Below are 17,820 nucleotides of genomic sequence, written 5' to 3' on the forward strand. Positions count from 1 at the left end.
CGTTTTTTTGCCTGGCACCTAAAAACATGCAATGAAGGCACCAGGTGAACTTTCCTGGGGAGAGCATTCCACAGATGGGGAGCCACTGCAGAAAAGGCCCGTTCTCACGTTGCCACTCTCTAGACCTCTGGCAGAGGAGGCACACGAAGAAGAGCCTCAGAGGATGAATGCAGAGTTCAGGACAGTTTATATGGGGAGAGGCGGTCCTTTCATGTATTACAGTTCTGAGCTGTTGGTACCATCTGCCCTGGACACCTTTGAAAAAATAACCTGAGCCTTGAAAAGCACATAGATGTGGAGAAGAAGTCTGATGAAAGTCCTCAGTGTGCTGTCCAGTGTATTTTGGATAAATGGAAACCATATTGGACAAAGAGCTGCAGAACAAGGGCTACTGTTTATATTACTGCTTCCTGTGAGGGAAAAAGTAGCATGAGAAGTGGTGTTAAGTAGTCTACTGAAAGTTGTTCACTTCATTCATAGTAGCACTCCCCTACTTTGCACTCTCAAAAATCGATCAATTTGTAAAGAATACAGTGGTACCTTGGTTTACGAACTTAATCCATTCCAAAAGTCTGTTCTTAAACCAGAGCATTCTTAAACCAAGGCGTGCTTTCCCATAGCAGTGGAGGACTCAATTTACAAATGGAACACACTCAACAGGAAGCAAAACATGTTCTTATGCCAAGACAAAGTTCACAAACCAAAACACCTACTTCTGGGTTTGCAGCGTTCTTACTCCAAGTTGTTCACAAACTAAGCTGTTCTTAAACCAAGGTACCTCTATATATAGTTTAGGAGTGAGATCCATGCAATGGTAACTCACCTCAAACATTTGACTGTGACAATGATTCACTTTGAAACCAAACTCCTTCTACTTTCTATACCACGTCAGCAATGACCACAGGTAATGTTTTCCATACTAAAAAAACACCCTTGCCATCATTTGTGAAAATGATCTTAAGTTTCACCTGTCACAAGCAAAGCCCAACACTATAGGACACAGGATCTTCTAATACTGACTGATCTAGTCTGATTTATATATAATATTGACCTGTAATAACCCTGCCAGAGGACAGAACATCCAAGCTGAGGAGAAAGGACACTAAAAGCTTTACTGTAATTTTGGAAATGCGTTTTCATGACAGGTACAGTGTCAACTGCCTGCTAATCCAAAGGCTTTGTGTAACAAAGTGCGAAACATCAGATTTCCCCCAGTATTTGATTGCCTACAATCATAGCACAACAGAGTAAACATTAACAGCCACGTCACCCTGGAGGGGCAGTTTGTACAGCGTTATATTTTTATGTCTTCCGCTCCTTTGTGAATCTGTGTCAGATTCAAGCCTTACATAATGGAGTTCAGGTTCTAATTCACATAAAGTCTATGAATCACTCTTTACCCATGTACATAATCCAAACCTGTGACAATCAGGTCTGCAACCATATGGAGAAGCACTTTAATTTTATTAAACTTATACCCCTACCCCATCTTGGGTGGGTTAAAACAGTAAATATATAATAAAACTATAAACACACACACACACACACACAGAGAGAGAGAGAGAGAGAGAGAGAGACAGAGGAGGGGGAGAGGGATCACACATATGATCCTTGTTCCGGACCACCCATTCACTTAATGTGCATAGATCCAACACAACATACAACTGTATGCATGGCATTTCGGTTCTCAATTGCACAAAAGGACCCTATGTCTGTATGAAAGGGTCCCTATTTGCATACATTAAGTTAAACACGTGGAGGTTGAGAGCAGAGCTGTTTCGTTCAATCGTGCTTCCCTTCAGGTATATAATGTAACCTTTGACAACTGCTTAAGTGTAAGTGAGGCAATGCACATGTACACCCATTTTTGTGCACCTTTTTACAGTGATGGATTTTTCTCCTGCATTGCAAAATCTGGAAGAGTGTGAATTTTGAAGGATGGTTGTGTTTTGGTTTACATCTTATTTTAGAAACTGTGAACTAGGGCTCATCCCCACTTGTCTTTACTCCACATTTCTAGGCACAGGTCTGGGCTTTTCAGGTCTGTGTACAACAGATTCTTCCTCTGCCATGATGCTTTCCCCATGAAAACCTGCTTTTTGCTGCTGAATCAGAGGAAACAACAATCCACGGAAAACACAAAAAGCTGTTTGCTCCGATTGAGCGACAAAGATCAGCAGCGAAAAGTGCTTGGACATAGACTGGGAAAGCATGGGCCTTAGCCTAAGAAGTGTGAGGCAAAAAGTAAGTGTGATTAAGCCCTTAGGCAGGTTTGCTTTTAAGTGCAGACTCAACCAATCCCCTAATCACCATTAAAACTTAAAATGAATTAACATACATTCTCTGTTCCTCAGTCATTCTTGGAACTGTAAAGCTTTCAGCAACATACCAATCTACAGTTTCCAAGATTCTTTAGGTGACACTATGACCGTTAAAAGTGACACAAACCAACATAAATCAGTAGTGTAAACAGAACTTTCCCAAATCAATCCGTTTGTGCTTTTCCCCACCCTTAAGTTCACGGTATTTCAGAGTTTCATATTTAGACTCTGGCAGAAGCAGAACTCTGAAGAGAAGAAAAGCAAAAAACTACTCTCTGTATGTCATAAGACTAAGTTTATATGAGTTCAGATAGGGAGAGCGTGGGGTGGGGGGAGTCATTCAATTTCCACAGGAGCAACTTTAAAGTAAACAGCAATGCCAAAAAAATCCCCCACACCTATTAATAGAAAATGTCACTCAGACATGGTAGCGTATCAATTCCCATCCCTGTTTGCAGAATCTGGTTCATGGAGTTTGTGTCTTGCTATAACAGTTTCCTTCTAGTAGGACTGAGACTAGAGTGCTTATAAAAATGGGTACTGTATCACCACTGATAGAAGGAATCAATAGACCATTTCTCGGTTAGGAAAGGACTGACAAGCTATCTGGCAGTCGGATGCCGCAGCTGGTATTAGCTTGCCTTCGACTGCCTGGTGATGCTTAAGTTGGCTGTTTCCTGATTTTGCTTTATTGATGTCAGACAAACCTCCAAAAATTGACCCAAAGAAGTTTTACATGATGCACTTTAATCTTTAGTGTAGATCACTGAGCAGAACGTGGTGTGAAAGAAAAGAGCCTTGGCTTGGATGAAAATATAATGGCATGTGGCTTTGAGAACAAATTCTGAACTTCAAGCAGAACTAAAATCAAAGTTACACTATTCACCATTTTCCCATTCATAATCTTCAGAGAGAAAATACTGATCAAGCTCCCCAAGCGACTGGCAATGGGAGAAGGAGAAGTAAAAGTATGATAGAGCTCAGCTTTGCAAATTGGAATGACCCTTTGGCCAAGAAGGCCAGGCTCTTCTCAAGCACACTATGGAATATTCACACACTGAAGCCTTGCTCTTATTATTTTTTTTTAAAGAGAGACTATATTGAGACTAGAATTTCCATAACAGGGAAGTCAGAATACCTGCAAATTTTGATGCACTTGAGATCTGCAGCAATAAAAAAGGTTTCCTCTTATTCCTTTAAGACAATGTTTCTCAAACGTTTTAGTCTAATAGTCTGGTGTGCATGGTGGAATTGGAGGGGAATGCCCAGTTAGATGCCTCCCTGGACATACACTCTAGTGTGTGACTTTTCTCTCTGTAGTGTACAGTCATCCTCAGGTGTGTAGCACACTGTTCGGTGATGCTATCTTGCCTAATTCTTAGACTATTAATTCACCCAATCTGGGTGTTGCACACAAATGTGTGTAACAAAATGCCAACAGCCACTTCTATTAGGCTGGAGGAGCTTTGGGAGTGGACAGCCTGAAGGTGAGGAATGGCAGGAGATAGGAAACATCAGAAGCTGCCTGATTCCAGGCCAAATACTACTGTCCACGTAAGAGCACAAGAAATGCTCTGCTGGATGACACCAAAGGTCCAGCTTCCTGTTTTCACAAGACCACACTCCCAACTTGCCATTCCCAGCAACTGCAATTCAAAGGCATACTGCCTCATCACTGGAGGCAGAACATAGCCATTGTGACTAATGATTGATAGCCTCACCCACCAATAGCGTGTCTAATCCTCTTTTAAAGCCATCCAAGTTGGTGACTATCACTACAACTCATGGGAGCAAATTCAATAGTTTAATTATGGGCTGTGTGAAAAAGTACTCCCCCCCCCTTCCTTAATCTTTAAACACTCAGTACTATCAAAATGAGAGAAAAACAAATTCTCTAAAAACTTTCTCTACACCATGCATAATCTGCCATTACTCACCTTTCCTCTAAATTATAAAGCTCTAAACTATAAAGCCCTTTTCTCATAGGGGAGTCAGTCCAACCTCTTTGGTTGCCCTTTACTGAACCTCTTCCAACTTAGACTGGCAGAGACTCTCCAGGGTCTCAGGCAAATGTTTACCTAATACCACATGTTGAACCTGAACCTCTTCCTCCTTGTTGACCCCAAGCAGAGGCACACTATGACACACATGAGTTCTACCTGCTATTTTTTTTTGTATGGAACGAGAATGAACTGTATGTACTCCTTCTATCCATAACATGACTATACTTCCTTGGCCATCATCTCAGTCTCCACTGCACTTTGGTTCATAAAGTGAGGGGAGGAGAAGATCAATTTAGTATTGATTTGTGATGCATGGATTGGGCTTTATTTCTGGTACCCCATGACTGCAGATAGTTTCTTGGAGTCTCAGCTGTTGCTATCAGTGCTGCAGCAAAGCATCTATGAGGAGAGGAAATCAAGTCCACTGCTAACAATGGCAATTAGAGTCAGGCTTTTACATCTGTACATATCCAGTCCTCCCATGAGCAGCAAACAGAATAATCTTATTAACCTTCATCCGGCCTTTCTGAAACAACTAATTCTGTCTCTTCTCTAGCTTAGAGTAATATCATTTGCTTATGCAATGGGAGCCCCTAGTAATACATTCTTTGGATGGAAATGAATATGTTAAATTCATGTTAAGCCCCCGTCCGCCCCCAAAAGGGAGTAATAACACTGGTCAGCATAAAGCATGCTTGACACTGTGTGAATGGAAGAAAGAGGGGGAAATGCTTTAAAGTAAATGAGCTGATAACCTCCATTTCCTTTTCTTCTCCAAGTGGTGTGGCAAACCCATGGATCTATGGCCATTTCCACCAGCAAAAGAGAAGGAGAAAGGGGGAAGATGAGCTCCACTTTGGGCTCTTGCTTCCACTGTCCCTGCAGTGTCTGTGTCTGTGTCTCTGTGTGTGTCATCTTTCAAATGCATAAAGACACAGAACTTTTCCTTAAGTAAAATTATTTTCAACTGTGTGCTTTCTGAAGAACTATACAACCAAGCACCAGGAGCTAGTTGGTTCTGCTGATCACAGGCCACTATAAACCCTAGAAAGCCACTGACAGCCAGTGCAGACAATACTGAGCTAGATGGACCAGTATAATGTACAAGCCAATTTTCTCTGTTCCTGTGATTAGAGCAATAGGGTTTCACCAATGAAAATTCTGGTCCAGTTCTTAAGCTCTTCGTTCTGCTTCTAGATCTTGAAGGATATGATGTAGCAGAAGTTGAGTGCTTTGGGTTTTGTTTTGTAAAAAGAGTAGCTAGGAGTCAGATGCTGCCATGTGGACTCCTGCAACTGCTGTCTTAGAATCACTGTTGAGAAAGGAACTGTTGGGAAAGGAGGAAAAGGATTCCTTGGGTTACTCATGAGTAACTCTGGGTCTTACAGAACCACAAGAACCTACAGAGCTCAGTGCAAATGTGCCAGATATTTTACCTTCCTTAATTATATTTCCTCACAATTCCATGGTTAGGTCACTCCCCAGCTGGCAGAGAGTTCTGGGGATGCCCTTTTGCAAAGGGTCAGTTTACTTGTATGGTAGGAGAGAACTGGACATCTTTTTCTAATACAGTCGTACCTTGGTTTTTGAGTTTAATCTGTTCCGGGAGTGCGTTCAACTCCGAGAACAGTTCAAAAACCAAGGTGCGGCTTCTGATTGGCTGCAGGAGCATGCTGCAGCCAATCAGAAGCCGTGGAAGCTGTGCTGGACGTTCAGCTTCCGAAAATCGTTCGAAAACCGCAACAATCACTTCCGGGTTTCGATCATTTGGGAGCCAAAACATTCGAGTTCAAAGACATTTGGCTTCTGAGGTTCCACTGTATCTGTTTATTTACAAATATACAAGCATAGGGGAACATACAATGCCCGTTTTAAAGAACGCCACTTCCTCCAAAAGCAACAGCATGCCCTTGATGGCTTTTGAAAAAACTTACTTATCTAAACAAAGACTTCATTTCCATTCCTGACCCAAGCAAGCAAGCAAAGGAAAGTAAGAAGACCCTGCTGCTCATTTTATCATGCTGGGAAACTCTCCATTGTTACATTAGGTGGTGGAACTATTAATCCTCTTTCCTTCCCCACACGCAGCCCTGAGTACTAAAGCATTATATTCTCATTGATTCTTCACCCGCTATTAAAATACTGCTTTGCAGCTTGATTAGACTGGGTGCTGAGCTCCACCCTGGAATAATAAGACACTAGATGTTCAGGACTAATCCTGTATTTTCTGGAACTCCAAGGCATTTGGACAAGACACTCAGCAGCACTGCGCTGGATTAAACCCATTATGACCTTCCAACAAAGCGGTAGCACTTCATTGTAAATTGCCATCAAATTTGGACCAGACGGTCTTTGGAAGGCAATGGTCTGATGCTAACTAAGATGGTCAAGAGATTGTGGAACCTTTCATGTGCCCTTCACACACCATTTAGGCTATTAAAAGGATGTTGCTGCACCATTGCTGAGAGACTGTGTCCCAGATCCTTGGAAATGAATGATTAGCTGGTGCAGAAGGAGAACATTGGCCTGGATTAAAAGCCAGTCAAGCGTTTGGAAACAAAATAGTTTTAACAAGAATGACTGCTCTTCAGAGTGGCATGAACTCTTCTCAGGTCAGTTATAATCAGTATTAATTTATTGAATTATTTACAAATATAAAAGCACAGGGGAACATACAATGCCAGTCTTAAAGCAACACCACTTCCTTCAAAAGCAACAGTTTTAAAACACAGCAAGCAGCTGCCAAATATGTCACTCAAGGTCCTATATAGAATTTGACAGCAAAGTCACAGCTCTATTCTCCACAACAAGAAGGAACACGTCCCTGCTGGGGCTTGAACCAAAAGCCCTCCAATCCAAAAACAGCTGTTCAGACTACTTAAGTCCTGAATACCTAATGCAAAATGGTTCCCAATGCATTATATATACGGCACATGTGGTGCAGAGCTGGAGGGCTCTTGGTCCCTTGGTAAAGACATACTAGCTACAGACATAGAGAAAACAGACGTCTGCTGAGGCAGGCTTCTATTTTAGGACCACGGCTTGCATGAAATAGGTTCTCCATCTTTAGAATAAGATTATATTTCACAGGGCTCTGTTTATTAAAATAAAGCCAGAGTGAAACATATTGATTTTTTAAATAAAAGATAGCCTTGGAATTCCATTGCCAAGGTATATGAAAAAATTGTGATTGATGTTTCATAGTATACACTTGAAATTTGCAAGGATGTGCAGGCACGTGGCTTTTAACTGAATGCTGTCAGTGTTGTAACTGACCCCACCTGGTCCAGGAGCACAAATGCAAATGAGCATGTTATTCTACAGAACAAGGCATAAAAGAGCAGGCTAGCAAAACAGCTGGCAGGGAGCAACAATTTCAGAGTGTGAAGATAAAAGCTTCCCTACCAACATGGAACGGGGATTCTTTTGCTGTTGCTCGAGATGTTAGAGGAGAAAATCACTGATGTTTTACAGGCAGTGGATGGTGGGTTTCTATACGCAAGATGTAGTGATTTGTAGGCTCCCAAGCCTACCTGGGGTTCGGCTTTACCATCAGCCTGATGAAGACTGAGGTCAGGACTTTGCCAGCACTCCACACATCAGCATTGGTGACCACATACTTATAATAATAATAATAATAATAATAATAATAATAATAATAATAATTTATTATTTGTACCCCGCCCATCTGGCTGGGTTTCCCCAGCCACTCTGGGCGGCTTCCAACAGAGATGAAAAATACACTAAAATGTCACATATTAAAAACTTCCCTGAACAGGGCTGCCTTCAGATGTCTTCTGAATGTCAGGTAGTTGTTTATCGCTTTGACATCTGATGGGAGGGCATTCTACAGGGTGGGCGCCACTACCGAGAAGGCCCTCTGCCTGGTTCCCTGTAACTTGGCCTCTTGCAGTGAGGGAACTGCCAGAAGGCCCCCGGAGCTGGACCTCAGTGTCCGGGCAGAACGATGGGGGAGGAGACGCTCCTTCAGATATACTGGGCCGAGGCCATTTAGGGCTTTAAAGGTCAGCACCAACACTTTGAATTGTGCTCGGAAACGTACTGGGAGCCAATGTAGGTCTTTCAAGACCGGTGTTATATGGTCTCAGCGGCCGCTCCCAGTCACCAGTCTAGCTGCCGCATTCTGGATTAGTTGTAGTTTCCGGGTCACCTTCAAAGGTAGCCCCACGTAGAGCGCATTGCAGTAGTCCAAGCGGGAGATAACCAGAGCATGTACCACTCTGGCAAGACAGTCTGCAGGCAGATAGGGTCTCAGCCTACGTACCAGATGGAGCTGGTAAACAGCTGCCCTGGATACAGATTTGACCTGTGCCTCCATGGACAGCTGTGAGTCCAAAATGACTCCCAGGCTGCGCACCTGGTCCTTCAGGGGCACAGTTACCCCATTCAGGACCAGGGAATCCTCCACACCTGCCCGCCTCCTGTCCCCCAAAAACAGTACTTCTGTCTTGTCAGGATTCAACCTCAGTCTGTTAGCCGCCATCCATCCTCCAACTGTTTCCAGACACTCACACAGGACCTTCACCGCCTTCACTGGTTTTGATTTAAAAGAGAGGTAGAGCTGGGTATCATCTGCATACTGATGAACACCCAGCCCAAACCTCCTGATGATCTCTCCCAGTGGCTGCATGTAAATGTTGAAAAGCATGGGGGAGAGGACAGAACCCTGGGGCACCCCACAAGTGAGAGCCCAGGGGTCTGAACACTCATCCCCCACCACCACTTTCTGAACACGGCCCAGGAGGAAGGAGCGGAACCACTGTATGACAGTGCCCCCAACTCCCAGCCCCTCAAGACGGTCCAGAAGGATGTCATGGTCGATGGTATCAAACGCCACTGAGAGATCCAGCAGAACTAGGAAACAGCTCTCACCTTTGTCCCTAGCCCGCCGGAGATCATCAACCAGTGCGACCAAGGCAGTTTCAGTCCCATGATGAGGCCTGAATCCCGACTGGAAGGGATCCAAATGGTCCGCTTCTTCCAGGCATGCCTGGAGTTGTTCTGCAACCACTCGCTCAATCACCTTGCCCAAGAATGGAAGGTTTGAGACTGGGCGATAATTGGCCATCGTGGCCGCATCTAAAGATGGTTTTTTAAGAAGCGGTTTAATAACCGCCTCTTTCAGCGGGTCTGGGAAGGCTCCCTCACGGAGGGAAGCATTCACCACCCCACGAAGCCCATCGCCCAGTCCTTCCCGGCTAGCTTTTATAAGCCAGGATGGGCAAGGATCCAGGAGACAGGTGGTTGGCTTCACTCGTCCAAGCAGCCTGTCCACATCCTCGGAGGTAACAGATTGGAATTGATCCCACACAACTTGACCAGACAGGACTCTAGCACTCTCCCGCCCCGGCCCTGCTCCCACGGTGGAGTCTACTTCTTCCCGAATCTGAGCGATTTTATCTGCAAAAAAATTTGCAAAATCATTGCAGGAGAACATGTGGCCCGTACTGGGCCCCGATGTTACAGGTGGTTCCGCTAAATTGTGAACCACCTGAAAGAGTCTCCTGCTGCTGTTTTCTGCAGATGCAATAGAGGCGGTGAAGAAAGTCTTCTTCGCCGTCGCTATCGCCACTTGGTAGGCTCGACGTTGAGCTCTAACCTGTGTCCGGTCACATTCGGAATGAGTTATCCGCCACCGGCGCTCTAGCCGTCTCAACGATTGTTTCATTGCCCTCAGATCCATGGAAAACCACGGGGCTCTCCGGGCTCCATGCAATCGGAGAGGGCGCTTCGGAGCCAAACAGTCAATAGCCCTGGTTAACTCCACATTCCAGCGGGCCACCAGGGAATCGGCTGAAAGGCCATCAACATGGGATAAAGCATCCCCTACCACTCTCTGGAAACCATTTGGATCCATTAAGTGGCAGGGGCGGACCATCCAAATCGGTCCCACCTCCCTGCAGAGGGGATGGGTCGCAGAGAAGTACCACTTGAGGTGGTAGACAATTTTGCCTACCTTGGTTCTACCATAACCAGCAACCTTTCCATCAATGTTGTGCTGGACAAGCACATTGGCAAGGTAAGCTATGGCAATGGCTTGCCTCTTCAAGAGGCCATGGGAGAAGGTGATGTCTACGACCAAGACAGGATGCAGGTCTACTAGGCTGGTGTGATGAGCACACAGCTTCATGGTGGTGAAATGTAAGCAACTTACACCTGCCAGGAGCGATGCCTCAGTGCCTTCCATATGCACTATATCAGGAAGGACTGGGGCATCATTTGGCAGGACAAAGTCTCAAACAAAGATGTGCTCTCCCAAGCCCACATTCCCAGCATGTTCGCACTCCTGTCTCAGCCACATCTCTGCTGGCTTGGTCAGGTCCACAGAATGGAAGATGGCAGGATCCCCAAGAACTTGCTGTACAGGGAGCTGGCACCAGGTCCAGGGGCAGACCACCTCTGCATTACAATGATGTCTGCAAATGATATTGTAATGATCTCTGCATTACAGTAATGTCTGCAAATGATGGCTGGCAACATTAACTGTGCCACGTGGGAGTCCCTTGCCTCTGCAGCATCTGGAGACAATCAGTCAGGTTGTGTATCCACAGCAGTGACCAGAGGAGGAATGACCACTGGGAGGAGCGCAGAAAGAGGAAACATCATAGTACACCTGCACCAGCAAAATCAAATGACTTCATTTGCCCCAACTGCAACAAAACATGTCTCCCCCATATCGGTCTCTCCGGCCACAGCAGGCGCTGTAACTCTCCAACAGTTTGACTTTACCCTCAAAGATGCACTCTTCCATAGTCTCCCAAGACAGATGGATGCCAACCAATCAGTAAGTGATTTGCAGGCAAACATTTGGGCTTAGTATTTAAACATGCTTACTAGGGATATAAATCCCTAAGAACTTAAATGGGCTTACTTGTGAGTTGACATAGGCAGCTTCCAGACTGTCTTTAGATTGCAGTTGGGATTCAATTATATACCAGCAAATTCAGGTTGCACAATTAAAATGATGAAGGGATGCACTGGAAAGGGTGAGATTGCTTGATGCAATTGCATTTAACTGCAAAAACAAGTAAGAATGAATGGTCCATAAGCAGGGATGATTTATAACCTCCCTGCAAACTCTGTGCAAACAGGAACAAAGGAAGCAGCCTTATACTGACACAGACCATTGGTCCACTGACTGAGCTCACGTTTACTGGCAGCAGCTGTCCAAGGTTTGGGACAGGAATTTCTCCCAGCCCTACCTGGAGAAGCTTGAATTGAACTTTGGACCTTCTGCATGCAAAGCAGATGTTCTACCACTGAGCTACAGAATTTCCCCTTAAGTTGAATTCCTAATAAATGGGTCAGCTAGACGACCATGCCTAGGACTGGACTGTGAGTAGGTTTGTTGGAGAATTCTGATGAAAAGGGAAACAGGAATGGAAACGGTTGAAGGTTTTTTTAGATGTCCCATGTTTGCAATGGAAGTCAATCCACTGATTACAACTGGTATTTGCAGGTGTTGTTGCAGTTAGTCTGCAAACAATACAGAATTGATTAGGCCACCGCTTGCATTGTGTTTCCTTTCAATTGAAATGAACAGGATGGAATAATGTCAACCTCATCTATGCAATTTAATAAGTTACATAATTTTGCCACAGTGGGCAGTGAGCTGAATAATGTAGTTTGGGGTGGAAGATGAACTGCAGCAGAATGGAAAAAGTGCTGCATGTGAAAAATACATGGGGGAAAAGAAAGTGCCTTCTTATGTCCTCAGCTGTTAGTTTCATGTTTTAAATCAACATGAGCTTTCAGGGTAAAGAAAAGCGAGGAAAAGTCAAAACCTCATTTGTTTGAATTAGAAATTAGTCTAGGAGGCCTGAGATGCTATGCTCTGCATTCTGTTTGAAAGGTTTTGCATCCATATGCAATTATCTAGGAAGATGTGCTTTTTGTTTGAACTTACTGTTCCTCTTCCTAGCTAACTTTTCTCCCTGCCCGCTGCTTTAGAAATAAAAACCTGTTTCCTGTAGTTCAGTTTCATGCAGGCCTTCAAAGGCTGCATAAATATACATCTAAATACTAAGTGAGCAACACTAATTATGTAAACAAGAAACATGAAAAGACAAGATGAAAGCTGGGCTTGGGACACAGGTGCTTACTAAGTAGACCAAGACAAGTGCTAGGGACTAAGAGCCTGGGCTTCTGTTGTCTTCAGTAAATGCTACAGCATCACTTGAGAAAGTGGCCTTTTACCCTTCCAAAACAATCCCATCTTGCGGAATTGGGGAAACCACATAGGATATATATATATATCCCCTCATTTTCTCTTACACACATACACAGACACACTGAATGCCAGAATAAATGTAAACTGTGTTGGTTTTGATACATCAAGCCCCACAATGGGGTGGATTCAGAGTGCATAATGAGGCTGACAGACACTGTTTTCTGATGGCAGCAAACCCCTCCCCCCAAAAGATCCCTAGTCAAGTCATTGGGATGTCTTCAAAATAGCGCTAAGTCACTGGTTCCATCAGCTCAAGGATTTCTCTTTGGGCAATGGCATATTCCCCCCCTGTGTGTCCCCCCAATCTGTTCTGGGGTCTCCCCAACCACAGAGCAGATTTGGGAAGGGCACGAGGGTAGGAGAGCAGGGGAAGCCCTGGTGCACTAGAACCAATCATTATGTTTGCAGAACTATTTAGCTGAATATGGCCCATAGTATGAGTGTCATAGTCAATTAGCTTATTTGTATATCATATTTCCCACATGTACATTGTGCCTGAAGTGGTTCACAAGACAGGCAATTTAAATATAATAACCCTATTTATAATACATCACAGTATAACATTTTCCATTCAAAAATGACAGTGTTTTCTGTGAAGAGGAACAAAATGAGGAACAGATTAAGGGAGGCAGGAAAAGGTTTAGTTATGAGCAGGGATGGGGAAATCTGTTTCTCATTTTTCCAGTTCGGTTCTCTACATTTCCACATCAGTTTGTGATTATTTTTCAGAAAATCCTCATGAAAATTTATCAGAATCTTTGTACCAATTTCTCATATACTTTTGTATTAAATTTTGCCCAATGCAAACATTTTTTGCAAGCTAACCCCTCTCATAGAATACATCTTTATGCACACTTTAGCCTATCTATTTTTCTTCACCTTACTTGGTTGGAGAGCTACATTGTAATATTCAGAAAAGTTCAAAATTCAAAGGATGACTTATGAATTGTTTCAGGAAGCGTGAATTAGGTACAGAGGGATGCGGGTGGCGCTGTGGTCTAAACCACTGAGCCTCTTGGGCTTGCTGATCAGAAGGTCGGCGGTTCAAATCCCCGCAACAGGGTGAGCTCCCGTTGCTCGGTCCCTGCTCCTGCCAACCTAGCAGTTCAAAAGCACGTCAAAGTGCAAGTAGATCAATAGGTACTGCTCCGGCAGGAAGGTAAACAGTGTTTCCGTGCGCAGCTCTGGTTTGCCAGAAGCAGCTTAGTCATGCTGGCTACATGACCCGGAAGCTGTACGCCGGCTCCCTCGGCCAATAAAGCGAGATGAGCGCCGCAACCCCAGAGTTGTCCGTGACTGGACCTAACGGTCAGGGGTCCCTTTACCTTTTTACCTTTGACTACAAACTGAACCAAATTCCTCCTCCCTCCCTAGCTGAGGGAGGGGAGAGGAAACTCTTTAGGGAAAGGGGAAATTCAAGGGAGAGTCAAAAAGAGGAATGGGAGAGAGGTTTACAGTAGTTTGCAGGGAGGCTACATTGCCCCTGCTGCAAATGCCAAGTTTTTGAGGAGCACCTGGGCATGGTGCTTCCAGTGGTCCCTCCTCCAAGAGTGCATCCATAAGAACATAAGAGGAGCCTGATGGATCAGGCCAAGAACCCATCTAGCCCAGCATCATGTCCTCATAACGGCCAGTCAAATGCCTGTGGAAACCAGCAAGCTGAAATTGAGCACAAGAGCACTCTCTCTTCTTGTGGCTTCCAGGAACTGGTATTCAGACACATTACTGCTGCTGACCATCTCTCCCTGATCTACCCATTCACTGGCCTCTCCTGGAAAGAAAAGCCAAGGTTGTTCTTTTCCCTTGGTCCTCTCACTTCTTGCTCATTCAGGAAGGGCAGCTGAATAGATGGTGGCGGGAGAAGCAGCAAGAAAAAGGAACAGCAAGGCTACATATTGGCGGCAGGCCCCTTTATCTGGAAATGAGCCTCAGCAGATGCCCAACAATGGAGATTTCTGATGCCAGCTCCCTCACTACCCACCATCCCTGTCGGAACCGTGGGATGAAAAGCCAGCTGGCTTGGCCCCAGCTGGAGCGTCTCCCTTCTCAGCTTTGCCGCTGTGGAGATCCATCAGTCATCCTCCTCCAATGTGCGTTTGCGACTCGTGCAGCTGTGCACAAGCACACATTACTCAGCAGAGTAAACACACAACAGATCAGGCTCGAGGCGTGGATACTATACTAAACTACACATTTATTATACATAAATTAGGACAAAGAAAAACATGGCCTCTCTCCTTGTCGTTGTTCTCGGAGAGAGGGAAAACAAAAGCAATACAGAGCGGATGTTCCGCTCACGGGACTCCAGCAATCTGTGCTGGAATGTAAACAGACATGTGACATGTAACAATCCCACATATCTGCAGCTCGGGAGGAGTGTAATTCCTACTGTAATCTCTTACATGTGCCCTCACTTTATTTCACTCTTGTAAGAAACCCATTCTTACACACAGACTTCTGTAGAGACTTCCTCAAAGCATAACTAGCAGTCAGCCTCCTAGAATCAAGCCCTTTCAGGTCTGCTCAGTTTCCTGTATGTATAGACACGTGCAAAGTTCTGTAAGGTGACTTCATGCCTGGTGAATGTAAGGCAACAAGGCTCACAAGATCCTAAGCAGCTCTAACAGTTGAACCCAAGGGGTTTGTTTGTTTTTAGCGAGCTGTTTCTATTAAGCTGCAAAGAACAGGATATGTACTGCCTGCAAAAGAACTGATTTTCTCAGAAGCTCTATTCACAGTGCACGTGTGATGGGGTTCTAATTCCAGTGAAGGCGTAATGCATATTCCAGTGCATATAGTGTCTTCTTTCCCTAAATTACTGTAACCTAGTTCATTAATTATAACCCAATTCCTTATTCCAGCAAAGTGATAGCAAGGGCAGCATAAGACCCAGTGGTGCTGATCTCTTTCTTCTTTGCAGCAAACCGATGAAGGCAGTTTAGGCAGTTATGTTGGCAGTGCTAACAGAGATTAGAAGGGTGAAAAACATTTTAAAATTATGTGCATATGAGAGAAGGTTACATAACAAAGTAAGTTCAGACTCTTGTTGTGTTGTTCTAGTTAGGGATTAACTTTTCTGAAAATCTCTATGTCAAAGTCTCCATATCAAGAAGCAAGCTTTTTCTTTTTTACTGCCTCTACTAAAAATAAGAGAAATCTTTACATATTGTATGCATTTTAATAGTATGCATATTATGTGTCTATGCACCCCAGGTTTCCTAAAGTAACCAGCAAGTGAACAGATGGCTACAAGAATGCATGTAACTGTGTGTAAAACTGTGAAAATACTCAATTTTAATGAAAGTATCCTGTAGAAACATGGGGCTTGATTTTTTTAATACATAGTAGATGTACAACATATACTATGTTGGTTGGACGAGATGGTTGGACAGTGTTCTCGAAGCTACTAGCATGAGTTTGACCAAACTGCGGGAGGCAGTGGAAGACAGGAGTGCCTGGCGTGCTCTGGTATATGGGGTCACGAAGAGTCAGACACAACTAAACGACTAAACAACAATATGTACAACATACGTGATTTTTGCATATAATTAGTTGGGCTTTTATTTTTTATTTTTAAAAAACAACCAAAAAACCAACAATGCAGGCAGTCAATGCAAGAGGCAGTTCTCTGTGGACAAAATTCAAACTGGTCAAAACCCACAAAATCAAGATATAAATCAATTTAAAACAGATCCCTCCTGCACCTGTCAGTCATTCCAACAGACCCTTAATAACCAAGTATTCGTCTGCACAAAGGAATAGGAAGATGCTCACACAGCTGGCTGCTTCAGTCGTAGTGGTCTCCACATGAGTGCCTCAGACTGCCCAGGGCCATTTCTGCCCTCACAGCTAGATGCTGCTGGTTCAAACGAATAGTGCCTCTCTGTGTGCACATTCTGGCTGTAAGCTTAGCAGTAGCTCTGTGCATTCCTAATGCACTCATGTGTGGGCTGCTGGTGGCAAGTATGAAGAACTGACTCCAGGCAGCAAAACTCTCAATGCACCTAGATTTTGTACTCCAGCACCTTTCTTATGTAGAAAGAGGAATCATGCCACACAGCTCAGATTGTTTCTTCATGAAGAAGTAGTGATAGGGCAAAGGGGATTTCAGTGGGTCTACACTGAGCATGACTTAGCTGGATATCACTCACTGCATGTATATCAATTTACAATACCGTAAATTCAAAACAACAACAACAAATCCAAAAAGAAAACACACAAGCAGAAAACTAAATCAGAAAAACAGCAACAAAAAGCTTCCACTGCTCATCAAAAAGCTGCTGCTTTTGAAACAACAAGCCAAACATAAATGAAAACATTTGCCTCTACCGTACCAGAAGAAATGAAGAAAATGCAGTCCATGGAAGGGTTTTCCCCAAACTCCAGAGCTGCTTGTGTGAAGGTCCTACTTTCCCCTTCCACAGAGGCCAAGTTGGCCTCTGAGTAAGATGGAGCTTGAAGCAGAGGCTGATTATAAAATTATGGGGAGGTAGTTTTGGAGTAGAATAGGTGTGGGGATCCTTTGGCTCTCCAGGTGTTGCCAAACTGCAGTTCCCATCATTCCTGGCCATTGGCCATGCCTGCTGGGGCTGATGGGAGCAACATTGGGCAGGCCAAAGGTTCCTCAACCCCTTGGAGTGCTCAGAAGGAGAGAAACTGGGGAAATTAGCATGGAGCATCTGACACCAAGAGAGAATGCACTAGTGAGATAATGGGCTGTGGGACTGCTTGTAGCATGAGTGCTTTCAGAAAGGACTGGAGGCACAGCACCACAATAAAATTCCATTATGGGTTTTGTATTGTGGCTTTTGCAATCACCATATTCAAACTGAAAATGAATTGCTTTTTCCAGTTTCAGAAAGTTCATTGTTAAGATTTCACTTGCATTTTATCATCCTCACTACTATTTGGCAGTGCCTCTGAAGTCCTATTAAGTTTGCTCTCTACCGAATATTGAAGCAGCAAGTTGACAACCTGAAAGGACCATCTGTTTGGCTAAACACTGATGCACATGGCTACTTCAATTCAGTAAGTGTATTCAAAGTGGCCAATTCACTTCAGCAGTGATCTCCAAAGAAAGGTCCCATTGAAGTTGGCGGAAAGCCATTCAACTGGCTAATAAAACACTCGAGTAGGCCGATAGGCACAAATAAGTCCACTTTCCTTTCTCATTGTTGAATATTACTCAGTGAAGTAAGGACTGCACAAGTAGGACCTAAATGCACCTTTGAGAAACTAATTTGGT

At 44.2% G+C, this 17,820-nt stretch overlaps 1 protein-coding gene across 4 annotated transcripts in view; it reads right to left on the reverse strand.

Moving 5' to 3' along the window:
- The window catches only part of RALY (RALY heterogeneous nuclear ribonucleoprotein), a 197,009-nt gene that overhangs the window by 149,744 nt on the left and 29,445 nt on the right, over positions 1-17,820 (reverse strand). The window contains exon 1 of one of the 4 annotated variants that reach the window (XM_083746341.1): positions 11,217-11,360. The exons of the other annotated variants lie outside the window; for them this stretch is intronic. The gene's annotated coding sequence lies outside the window, so the exon portion shown is untranslated. Of the gene's footprint in view, positions 1-11,216; positions 11,361-17,820 lie in introns of those variants that run through there. 4 annotated transcript variants of the gene reach the window in all.

Source organism: Podarcis gaigeae, assembly GCF_964106915.1.
Source record: "Podarcis gaigeae genome assembly, chromosome: 6".
Taxonomy (NCBI): Eukaryota; Metazoa; Chordata; class Lepidosauria; order Squamata; family Lacertidae; genus Podarcis; species Podarcis gaigeae.